Raw genomic sequence first — 13559 nt, 5'->3', positions numbered from 1 at the left:
TTATATAGTATAGCCTTACGATAAACCGCGTCGATTTATGAACATCGTGAGTAGTTTAACGGCCCTTACTAATTTTTCGCTTTCGAGACATAACACCGACGTTTGATAAAATCGATAGGCAAATCGATTTATAAGCGAGCGAGGGATAATGGTTCGCGGATAGCGCAGCGATATTAAGATTTTAATTTGTTTTGACGCGACTATCGGATGCAGATGCGATGTCAGATTCGGTATAAAGTTGAAACTGAACTTCAGAAAGCTAACGAACAGTATCGGCAAACTATTATCCCCCTTCAAGACATATATATACGAATGCGTACCATTTATGTTTGAATATGATAGGAACTGTGATAATAATTACTAAAAACAATACAGAATTATATGCATTTACTACGTGTAGTGAATAACATATCACAAAGAAATGTTAAAAATCATTTTTCGGTAAAATCCGCTTATGTATAAATCCGCCATATATTAAAAATTAAGTTGCATTTCAGAATCTATATCAGCGTGTATTAACTATGATTATATTAACATTAATAAATTATTTAAATGGGAATCTAAGATTTATATTCAAATATTTGGAATTTTATTTGCAGTATATAATCTGGAGTTACATTCGTTTAATTAGACATATAAGTGCGGAGAAATCCATATATTAATTAAGATTTTAAAATAAATGACTATATATAAAATTTATATTTTTTCAATAAATTTAATATGTAGCTTCATGCAAAATTGAATTAAAAACTGTTAAACTTTTCACAAGATACACTGTAAAAGATCCAAACTTTTATAAGTTTAATATTACAAAAACTCTTGTTGAGAAGTATTTATTATTTTTCATCGTAATAAGATTCATGATCACAATAGAATATACATTGTGTAGAAATTCATTGTGATTTAATACCATATACCGTTTAATTATCAACAGAATGCAATTATCGGATAATTTTATTTGAACTTGACAAATAATGTTAATATAATCACGCCCAGCAAATCGATATGTATCGTCTCTATTAAACATCATTACGCAAACAAAAAAAATGGTTTATTGACATTCTCGAATTCATGAATGTTTTATTTACTACAATATATATTATTTCACAGGCGATATTTGTATGAAAAAATATTGGTGAAAAGAGTTTAGTTTCGTCAATACCTTGTTTAAGAGGCTTAAGGACATTGCTGTTACAGCAGTGTCCTTAATCATCGAATAACCTAGGTTCAAGTTCAACTACGTTGTAGTGACGCGCGATGCTTCCACGAAAAAGATAAACGTCAGTGCGTTTACAATGCAACCAGTGTGCGTAAATGTTTATGATATAGGTACGTAAATTTAACAACGACAGGAACTTCACTGTAATGAAGGCGAAACGCGTCAAAATATTGATACTCGTATAACTGAACACTTCGTGGTAACTGAAGCAGTGAGATCAGAGATACACATACATATTCTACTCCATTTTTCTAGCGTACACATTTTCAGAATATTCAATCGCCATTTTTAATAAATCGATATAATAGATATAATAATGATAAAATATATAAATAACTAATTCAATGTTAAAACGATCCAAATTATTTTGAGATAATCGAGCTTGATCGCAAACGCAGTTGTATAAAAATATTTGAGAGATATTTTCGCGATCGTTAAATAATTCTAAATTTAGCGGAGTATATGTAATACGTAGAAAACAAAATCTTTCCCTTAAAATAAGAAAATGTATCGCGAGTATTTTATACATAATGGTGCATGTCTCTACTTCTATGTTAACAGAAGTTTTCAGACAAATATTCGTTTGAATATGTTTAATACTGTATCGGTAAATATTTTTAGTCGGATCAGATATGCATTTCGATGCTTCGTTTCAAAATATACTCGGTCGTATTTTGCGTGCTGTTGTCATATATAAGTTCTCTTTTTGTCTCTGCATTTTTTTTTCTGTAACGACACAAAGATCGTTCGCCGTGCGTTGCGATGTACCATGCAAACAATGCGTATGCATATTTATATGCTACTGTAGGTATCGCATCGATAAAATCGCCGTTATAATGGGAATGAGGCCGACAAAATATTTGAATATTGTTTTAGCCGTAGCGCGTGTCTCGCGCGCCCCGGATTTTATAAACGTCGGCACTGATTAAAGTTTTTACGACGCTCTAATTCCAGAACTTCCTCTAGCCAGACCTAGCAGGGACCGTCGTAAGTTTATCTTGTCGATTTACACGCAAGTCGCCGTATAATTGGAGTCAACGATACAGGATGTTTTTATCGCATGACAGGACCCGGGAACCCATGCTTTAATTTTTCACGTTATCGGATCGATTAACATGTCTCACATACGCACGTCGACGTATACATATACAGCCGTACACAATTCAGTTACTCGCGATTGCGTTGAAACGCGTAATACCCATGAAATGCCGGGTGTTAAAGTAAACTCGCGATCAACACGAAATTATAGAACTGTCACGGTTCATTTATGAAACTTTGAATATTTCACGCAATTTTATCGGATCATTTTGGTAGAAACATTCTTACGATACATCTTTTAATTGCGTTTACTTGAATAATCTATATTTTGCATTGCTTCTATCGAACTTTGTATCGAACTTGTCGTCAGAGATAATTATATTCGTGCTGTTAAATGCATGTTTTGTGTAGATATATAATTTGAAATTACACGTTAGCATAAAATTGACAGAAATTATTAATTTATTTTGTTATAGTTTTCGAATCTACCCTCTTTAATGTACATGACGCTTGATATTCTCGACGCTGACTTGCCGAGTAGCTTGCAGTTCCATGTAATCTCTACTCAGTGAAATCTAGTCACATCTTACTCTATTGTATCTCCATTTATGGTGAACTTTGCCTTTCTTCGCGCAACCCGATGCAATATCCAATTCCATTAAAACTTACGGTGAAAGAAATTTAGCTTTCTTGCGTGTATAAACTTTAATGACGCATAGTAAAAAGGAGATCGGATGCTTCGTCTACGTATACAAAATTCACAATTGTATCACGATGGTTTTTCAAGAATTTCTAGAATACGAATACGCGAACATCATTATATATTAATAATTACTATTGATATATATAGTGTATTATTAATGCATAATGATGTTCGCGTATTTGTATTCTAGAAATATATATATATATATATAGTGAAACATACGCGAAAAATTTTCCTCCTTGACAGAAAAAATAAATTTTCGAATGAATAATTAGAATAAAATCGTGACATGTCCGTTTCTCTCCTTCTCCCTCTTTTCTCCCTCGTCCATCGACTTTAATTTTGCGCCAGCAAAATCAGCCGCCATTCAGTTGAGCCGCGAAAATTTCGCTGTTGCTTCGTTATTCTCGCGCTCGATCTAATGAGAAACCCCATCGTTACCCCATCACCCCTTCACTCTGCGGATAATTCTCATTCAAGAACTCACGCAGAAATTTAGTTCGCATTCCGACGAAGCGCACTGCATCCTGGCGAGTCGGAGCAAATGCAAGCGACCGCCGGATATCGTACACACGTCGCGCAATATACACGCACGCACGCACGAGGATCGCCCTGTGACACCGATGCCACGCGCGACATATGTTTATTTCCGTCTACGGAAACGTGACACCCGCTGCACACTCGGGAGCTGTGAACCCGTCGCTCTTATTCAAGAGTCGCCGGCGGACTGCGAGCTCGCACCATGTCGAGATATGGGAGTGGTGGAAGCGTGGGAGACGCGGGACCGAGAGGGATGTAGTACCGCGTTCGATGGGTGGGAGAGAGAGTCGACCCTGAGTACAAGGGATGGAGAGAGCGAGAGCAAGATGCAAGGTGAGGAAGAGAGAAAGATGGAGAGGGAGAGCGCGACGATGCGAGGGAACGGAGACGGATGCGGTTAGAGAGAAGGTGCATCAGACGGAGAAGGAGCGAAAGCATCGCGTTCGGGAATGTGAAAAAGAAAGAGTTATCGGCAGCCAAAGGGCGACGAAGAAACGCGAATGCCCAAAGTACCTGGGAGAGGAGGAAAAAAAAGGACGGAAGTAGGAACAAGAAAGGGGTGAGAGGAGAAAACGTGACTAGAAAGAGATAGAGAGCGGACAAGGATGATCGTTCGGATAACTGCGAGAGAAAGAGAGTTGGTAAACGTGCGGTAAACCTCTCTATATCTCGATCTCTCTCTTTTTACTTCTTCACCCCTTTCTTTATACAACCCTTCTCTACTTCCTCCATCCTTCCATTCGCTCTCGCTTTCTCTCGCGTTTCATTCTTCTCATGCGTATCTAACGGTTTGCACCCTCCGCTTCCTGCACCTTATATGCACCATTTTTTTCTCCACCAGACTCGCTCTTTAGACGCATTTCGCGATCATCTCTCTCGGCTCGCTCTCTCATACGAGTCTCGCGCGGTTCATCCTTTTTATTTTATGCGCCTCTTCAACGGTAACATGCTCGGGCGCGCATAGACTACCGCGTGAACGCAAAAGGATTATTTGTATCACGGAACGTCGCGATTACCGCCGGAAGATATCTTTTGAAAGAAGCTCGTTCTTTGATTGCGCTCGTGTCGCGTAAAACTTGGGATGGTGACAAATTTCATACAGGGACTTTTGATAAAATATATATACGAATGTTTATTCTTTTAGAAAAGGCTTCTTTTAATGCTCAAGAGTGATTTTAATTCGGCTTGATATTTTACGTTTTGAATTCAATTTATTTTTTAGCAAAAAGTTATCATAAAATATTCTTTATTTTTGCAATATTGTGCCCATAATAAAAACAATATTATTTAATTTATATTTTATATTTATATTATATATTAGTTTATATTATTATATGTTTTTCCATTTTTCTAATTTTAAAAATTTGTTTACAGATTATTAGATAAGAAACTTTAAACAATCAGTTTAGAGTCTAGAATTTTAAACATTTTTATCTGCTTCTGTGAATATTGTTTTGCATTTACTTAATTATTGTACAATATTTTGTAGCAACATTTCCATGCAATTAATACAAATATCCTGCATTGCAGTCCTGCAGTCATACTGTATATGTTTCAAATCGTGAGTGAATAAATTGTCTATCTCTTGATATCTCAGTATTAAGGGTGTAATCCTCGCGCGAGAATAAATGCGCAAGTAAATAACCGGTGGTAAATGACAATTAAAATTATGATCGTTTCTCTATGCTTCTCTTCTTTCTCTCTTTTTTCATACAAGTATTATAATATAATTATATACTTTAAAATAATCTTTTTTTCATTAAATAAATTGTAGCAATAATTTTCTGATATTCTAATAATTATTGATAATTTTGTTATTTTGATTCACTGTTTTATTGTCATATTTTTATAGCGTAAAGAGAAAAAGTGTTAGTAGTATATATCAAACATTTAAAATAAATACAATATTTTGTTTATTTTGTAGAAAGTAATTTTTTATTAGTAAAATAAATAAATTTTTATCTATACTCAATTTTTAATTACACACAAAAATAAATTGAGACAAAAATTGCTTCTCGAAAGAGATACTAATTCAAATTGTTTGGAAATTCGGAAGTTTTCCTTATTAGGATAAAGAATATTCATTCACGTGTAAGATTTTCATATTGCTATATAATCTTTAATAGCTGTTCAATAGCTTTGAGAACTTTAGAAAAGTTCGTGAATAGAATATTTTTGGAATCATAATCTACAATAAACTTGTAAGAATTGATTATTATCATAGATACATGTTTTATTTCTAACATTAATTTCAACAATTTATAGTTTATAAAGTTGTAAGCGCAAAATCATAATCACGTTAGAATCTATTGGCAAAACTTGCGCATATTAAAATAAAAATAATTAGAAACGCTAAAAAATAGAAATTATGAAAAACTCATACGGATAATAAATATCATTAAGCAAGAATGTAGAAAAAAGCGTGTGTATAAGAAATCGCTTTGATAATCTTTTATCCTTTTTTTCGGATCACAATTTATTTTTTCGCAGTTCATAGACATACGATCAATGCGCAATCATAAAATGATTTGTGTGAAATATCTCATGAAATTCGATAACGCAGATTGAGTTTTCCACTCAACATACCAATTTGGCTCGGTTCATGAGGGTAGTTCAAAATGAGCCAACAGGAATGGACGATATTACGAAAAATCTTTTAAAAGACGTACAAGTTCAGTTTCAGGATTTGGAAAGCAACAACGTCCTGTCTACTGTAGATATATTGCATGAGAAAAATAAGTATATCGATAATTATATTTTGATTGAAGATTTTTAATTAATATGAGCCCTCTTCTCAATTTAAATAAGTTTTCTCGATAAAAGTTTACTTGAATCCTACGAAATACTTACTATGATTTCAAATAAATTTTTTTTTCACATTTATGTTTCTAACTAATCTAGAGAGCATAGTAATTATCATCTTTCTTTTTCTCTCTCATTATATAAACTCAGTTTTATTACATAAACAAGCATTTTGATTAAATTACAATATATTCAGATTGTCAAAGTGGTAAATTATTACAAAAAATATTAATTTTAATCAAACAATTATTTTATTAACAGTTGCTGCATTTTAGATCAAACTTGATTAATTCATAGATTCATTTTTAAACATTTCAAATATTTAACATTTCTAAACACAGTTTTATAAAATTCCATCTTAGCAAAATTTGGAAATGATGATTGAAATTTTTCAAAACGATGCTTTAGATCCGATTCTAATCTTAATGAATTTAACTAAAAACTTTTCACGTTATTTTATAATGTTGCACTCACGATCAGTAGATCCTCTCAATTTCGAGACTTTTAATTTCTTTAGTCCACTAGTATTATACTCGCGCTTTATTCTCTCTTAATCTCTATTAGCTTTAGTAATAGAAAGATAAACGGAATTAAAAGTGTTAATTAGAAAATAAAATATCAAAGATATTCTAAGTAAAAAAAAATGCTTGATTTAGACAATGAAATGAGATATTTGTTTAGGAAAATAGAAGCAAAATTAGAGCTAGATTGTTTTCCTAATTAACCCAACTCTATAGGTAGCCTAGATTAAATAACTCAATTAGTAATGTAATAAAAAGACGAGAGCTGGAAACATAATTCTTTTTACCCAGGCTTTTTTTACTTTTGTGTGTGAATATCGATTTTCTTCGAATTACACAATATTTGTTTCCGGTATGAGAGATTCTACCCGTATCTTGATCTTTATTACACGGACACGGTCTTGTTCGCGAGACGCTTTGTATTCCGTACGCGTCGCGGCGTTATTATTCCAAAAATGTTCCGAGCATTTCAAAGTGTTCCTTTCGCTTCAACCGCAGCCGATAGAAAAATCCGACGCGGCCGATGCTCTCTCCTCGAGATTTTTGGCTACCATCTCACCCTTCTCGATACACAAGGGTTTGCTCACATCGGGACGAATGAGGTGGAAGCTTTTAGGAAGCATTGCAAGGCAGACACTTTCTGGCGTACGAAACATATATAGTATGTATGTATATACAGGGCCCCTCTTTCTCCGTCGTGTAGCCCGTCGACGTGGAAATACGCGCCGTGAACTATCAAAGACAAGAACGTCGGTGAGTTCCCTGGACGAATTTTCCGTGAAACGCGGGTTGACTGAAAAGGTTGGCTGAGATTAGGTCGGTGGCCAATTTCCGTACTCTCATTCGATTCCCAACGTCTTTAGTGCCGAAAAGGAAATTCGTACAGCAGGCGTTTAAGTTTGAAGAGGATTCTAACATCTTTAGTTGGTGTTAGAGAGATATTAATATCAATGATGTGCGTCTCGCACATATTTGGAAAATATAAATCTTCATAAATATTATAGCGGATTTATTAATTCCATTAATATGCTAATACAACATTTGTTATATTAATCCGAAATTGCAAATAATAATAGTTGGAATTATTAAAGCATCGATGAAAGCTGATGATAATGATTATTATTCTGCATTCCTACACGGAAAAAAAAAAATTAGCTGCCGTGCTAAAAACTGCGCGTGGTAACTAGATTTCAGTCGTAGTATATGGACAGCGAACATCTTAGCTGTGATATTTATTTATTAGGTGCAACTGCAAATTGTTCTGCTGCAGTTTAGAAATTTATTTTGCAAACCATGATTAGCTATGGTAGCGAAAATTTTTTTTTCCGTGTATAAAATAGTCGATGACCGTATGTATCATGCGTATTTGTATTATTAAGAAAAATAGTGAAAGTAAAGTGAAAAATGACGAAAAGAATTTTATCCATTGGATTATGTTGCCGTATATAAATATAAAATATAAAAATATAAAAAATATAATAAATATATAAAATATTGTGGACGAAATTTTTCTTTTCGGTTAAAAAGAGCTCTTTATAAAGAAAATGCAATAACATCTTTGTCGTTGGTTTGTATACCTTCGTTCGTTCGTTTATAGCTTATTTACGGCAACACAAAGATCGTTGATCTTTTTACAAAACGCTCTTTTGTGCTTCAGCGTGACAGGATTGAGAATCGACGTAAAGCCGTAAACCATATAAAAATATTACATCGCGCTCTTGACACAATCAAGGAAATTATTACTGGCGGTGCGCGGGGCAGAGAGGATTCGTTCGAAAGTTACAAAAGCAAACATCCGTCGCCCCTGGGGGATTGCACAGGCGGCATTTCACGCTTATCTCTCGCAGTATTAAGCGAGCCTGACTTTTTCCCGTCTTCGTGCCCGTCGCAGTCACGTATGCGTCAAGTACACGCAAAAACTTATGCCACCGGCCCGCCGGGAGCGGCCACGGGCTCATTCGGCCGGAAGTACCGGACATCGGGTGAAATACGATTGCACACCGGCGAACGTACGGCGAATGGAAAGAATGGAAACGTGGAATCGTGGAATATCGGAGGGTTGTAAGGTCGAATGAGGGAACGAGGGGTAGAGGGATGCATCTCTCGGCACTCGCCCACATTTTCCTCTCCCCGCCATTGTCTAACCCGGATATCACGGGTGGCTCGCACGGTTGTTATTTACGTCGGGCGATGAATAGCACAATGAACGAGAACATATATTAAACGTATCTATAAATCCGAAAGCTCTCGCGCGCGCGCGCGCGACGTGACAATTCTCGCTAGGAGCGATGGGGAGCGATGGGCGCGTCGACGTCGGTGGTACAGCGAGAGAGGGTGCGTTAAAAACGATCATAGGAAAACGATGGAGAAACGGACCCGACAGTGTTCGGACCGAACGATCGTTTTCCACGTTCGCGCGTTCACGAGCATTTTCACACCAACGACCGATGACGCGTGCTGCATTGTTCGGGCTCGCGCTCTTTTCTCCCCATTTTTTCTCACTTTTATATAATGTCCGATTCCCTTGGGAAAACAGGAGTAATGAAAGAAATAAGGATCGATCGGACAGGGGCATTCGTAATTACTTAAGTATTCGCTCAATGACGTTAAAGTGAGAAAAGTAGAAAATCATGTTATACAGTTTTATCCGAAATGTACAATTAAATCAAATATTAACGTTAAAACGTATATAAAATCGATACATACATACCGTTACTATATAAATTCTTTGCGATCGATCATTTAAAGTTAGACTGAATATAGCGAACGACTAAATAATCGATTACACGATTTTTTGAAATTTCTGTATCTTGGAACTTTGAAATAAAAATAGATCCAATTTGCAAAGATTATGTAAAAGAGTTCAAAGTTGAATTAATGAACAGTTATTAAGATGACATTTAAAAATATAAGGTTAATCTAACAGATTCATTTAAATTCATATGTAAGCTTTCAAACAGAGTTGCAGTTGCAGACGATTTTTAAAGAGATTATCTATAACTTTATATAAATATTGTTGTAAATTCGATCCACACGTTTTATTCGAACTTTTCGTCTTAGAATGATCCCGGCACAACGAGTTGACATATGGAGATTCTATTGCCCCGGCTGTCCTACATAACTATCGAGCCCCCAGTATCGCCAAACTTGTTGTCGATAATTGCGAGCCATTGTAAATGTTGCGAACGTGCGAGGAAAGAGCAGCGATTGTTTAGCCCCGTTTTGTTAACCGTCAGTATGCAAAATCGTAGTGCGTACGTACTACAAAGCGAATATTAACTCGCACAATATTTTCGCAAGCTACTTCATGAATGCATTTCACCGTTCGTTTAAATCAGACCGATGAAATTTCACCGATCTCATCCCTGCCAATCGTATCTCGTAGGCAAGACACCCCGTTGAATATTGACGTAACATTATGTGTCGTCGAACGGAACGTCACGCCGAAAGCTCGCTTGTCATGCTAAAAGAACGTGTCGATTTACGTGTCCAATCCAATCAATTCTCGATTACGTGAATTGATTTTCCTGGCTTTACAATTAAACCTAATTTATCAATCTTCAAATTCATCGATAATTTTATATGTCCCATATGAATAATTTAAATGCTCGTAAGTTAATTACAATAGAGAAAATACAATAGACACTCAGAAAAATGTCGTATATCTAAGAGAGCTTTGTGTGAGCGCGTCTTAAATAAAACCGCCATTATAAAAAGAATTATACGCGATCCCTTCTCCTCCCTCTAATATAATTCATTTATACCGCACAGAGTATCATCGCGAAAGAAGTCCATTTTCATTTCCCACCAACGAACAATGAAACGGACAATTACGTATAATGCTTGAAACACTAGAAGTAAGGTAACGATGCTACTCCGGAAGTAAGAGCGTCGTTACATTTTAATGCCATGTAGTCGTGTAAAGGCTTCTTTTATTCGGTAAGGAATCGGCCGCGTCGGTCGAAATGTAGAGAGCTTACCAAACGAGATAATAAACGACGCGGGTTATTATCCTTGTAACGGCGCGATGCGCGCCGAGCATCGGGAACCTCGGCTTGAATCTCGTTCCCGTAACATTATGATAGGTAACGTACCAGGTCCAAGAGCTCCGTGAAAAATTTGTTGCTAATGTACCGGTCATCTATCAAATACTACGTCGTAACGTACGGGGATGATGCGCAAAGCTGTCATTTCAAGTAGGTCATGCTTTCACGCGTCGTTTTACACGTATCAAATTGCAAGCCGCTGTAAAAACAGGCAGTTAACGGGACATAAAGTAAGATATTAAAAGCGTTAGAATTTCCTTCGTCATTGAAAAGCTTGTTTAATTTTTCGACGACGGTCGATCATTGTTCGGACGCGCGTCCGAAAGAACGATAAGCACGATTTCGCTCTCGAGTTTAATGATACGTCGCATTCTTCCTGTCGTCCACTTCGCACGCTTTTATCGTCGTCTCACGTATCCTTTATCACGTTGTTACTTGCCTCGCGTATCGTACGAGATACTTTTCGTCGCTCGACCAGATTACCGAGTGGATCTTAAAAGTCCTGTGGCAGTTCGAGCCGTACTTCCTCTACTTTTGTAACGAAATCGTTCCGTGTGGAGTTTAATAACAAAGTCGAGAGTAAAATTTCAAGAATTCTTACGGATAATCCCGCTTGTCTCCTCTACTTGTCAATCTCCAATTTCTATATGTAAATTTTTATAGGTCTATTCGTTTGTTAGTTTTACATCTGGATGAGTAAATATAAGATAAGAGAGATAATTTTATTTTTTAATGCTTCGTTTACGTATTCGAAAGTCGTATTTTAATCCTTCACCTCGAGAGAGCTCCACGCTCGTCCCTACAAAGTAAGGGGCGAAACCGCACGATGCTACCCCTTCTGTATTTTACTTCTTCGCTCTACGTATATAGCGTAACGTCGAATAATAAGCAGCCGAAAGCGCCTGCGTAATATTACGTCGGATCGTGTGGTAGATAACGCGCTGGCTCCTCATCTGCCAAGTTCCTTTACTTAAACGGGTCGTCTCGCCCGAAGGGCGGCTTATCGTGGCCGACTACACTTACTGTTTGAAATTTCCCAGAACCGTGCTCTCGTCGTTCGCAAAGCTAAGTTTCTAGCCGTGCGAGCGCACATCCGAGTTTCCTCGCGAATTACAAACGCCAAGGATCCGATTGTACTTGCAAGAGCGGATGAATCGGTTAAGTGGCATTTGCAGCAAACATAAGGGGAGGATCTAAGAAGAGAAAATATCACTACTAAATGCCTAGAAATATTTTCGACAGATGACAAAGTTGGCGACTCGTATCGAGGCCTCTTCAAAAATTAAAAAAAAAAAAAAAAATTATCAGACGTTTAAATTTATTATCGTTGAATTTTTTGTAGAATGCAACGATGCGTAAACCTTTTAAAGTAATAAATTAAAACGATACAAATATATTATGACAGTTATGCGTAAAATATTTTTAACGTTCGCATCCTATAAATAATATACGCGCGTGATTGCGCTAGCAGGTTGTGTTTCTATACCGCACAAACCGTGTAATTTATCGTTAAATGCATATATACGCGTTCGTACAAGCTCATCGGAAGATGAGATCACATGCGATTACCTTGCTGCATATCAAGCGCAATGCCTGGAAGCAATGATGCATTATACAAAGCTTCTCTCCCTTTTCGCTTCTGTCGACAACATTACGCAAATAATGCGTTCGGCGATACTGTTAGAGATTAAACTCGATCGCATAATACACGTATTTCACTGATATTTATAAATATCAATTACGATATTTATAAATATCAGTTCATTTGCCCAACTGTCAAACTGTCAAAATTCTCATGATTTGACAGTTGCAAATAACACGAATGAAGCAAGTCGCAGCGCACAGGCGAGACAACCAACAATCAACATCGCGAAAAAGAGGCCTCGACACTTCGATATATTCGAATTCGAGATTTCTTGCCTTTTTTAGAAAGGGAATACAGCAAAATTCTAAAAAGTATCTCGATGCTTGCAACTTATGGTTTATATTACATACATATTGATATCACGGTTTTTCCGGATAATCAGTTTTATCCGATAAAATTGTATTGATTAGTTTCAGTATAATACGTAAATCCAATTATATTACACAGCTAAGCTGAATATTTTCTTTCTTTTATAAAAAATAAAAAAAAAATTATTTTTTATTTAAATAGATTATGTAAAACTTTTAATAATAAAAATATTCCATATCTGCAAGCTATACTATGTTATTAAAATACGAATCAATAAGAAAACTTCAAGCAAGCATATCAAATATTCCTCCGTTCACACATGTACACACACATATAGATTTTTGTAAATATTACAAAGTTAAAGACCCTCGATACCGATAAAGATCGCAGAGCGACTACGCAGTGCATACTCATTGTACTCCCCTTCTATGTAGTGCATTGTCACAAACAATCTCTCGGATTTCTCTGCCATTTTGCAATTCCGTTTGCGTATTACGAAGTTACGGATGCGCGTCGCTTCGAATCGGCCTCGGTTCGATAGTCGTCGTGCCCGGATAGCGTGCGAACTGAGCGAAACTGCGTTAAAACTCGTCTATCCGTTCGCGGCTTTCGGTCGTTCATGCGTGCTCGCGAAACCAGAACAAACGGTCGCTTTGTAAACGCGAATTTCACTCCGCACGGCCGATGGTTGACGCGGTTCCGGTAGTTTCTGTTCTGTCACGGTTACGCGCTTCCG

At 36.5% G+C, this 13559-nt stretch overlaps 1 protein-coding gene across 8 annotated transcripts in view; it reads right to left on the bottom strand.

Moving 5' to 3' along the window:
* Positions 1–13559, bottom strand: part of LOC138943576 (protein artichoke) — a 327808-nt gene that overhangs the window by 76190 nt on the left and 238059 nt on the right. For 2 of the 8 annotated variants that reach the window (XM_070314514.1, XM_070314516.1), the window contains exon 1: positions 3183–3673. The exons of 4 other annotated variants lie outside the window; for them this stretch is intronic. The gene's annotated coding sequence lies outside the window, so the exon portion shown is untranslated. Of the gene's footprint in view, positions 1–3182; positions 3674–13559 lie in introns of those variants that run through there. 2 more of the 8 variants (XM_070314515.1, XM_070314517.1) reach the window with 1 other exon arrangement.

This window comes from Polyergus mexicanus, unplaced genomic scaffold (genome assembly GCF_030449975.1).
Source record: "Polyergus mexicanus isolate NDT 795.1 unplaced genomic scaffold, iyPolMexi1.0 SCAF_27, whole genome shotgun sequence".
In the NCBI taxonomy this organism is placed as follows: Eukaryota; Metazoa; Arthropoda; class Insecta; order Hymenoptera; family Formicidae; genus Polyergus; species Polyergus mexicanus.
This window is presented reverse-complemented; position numbering and strand designations above follow the sequence as displayed.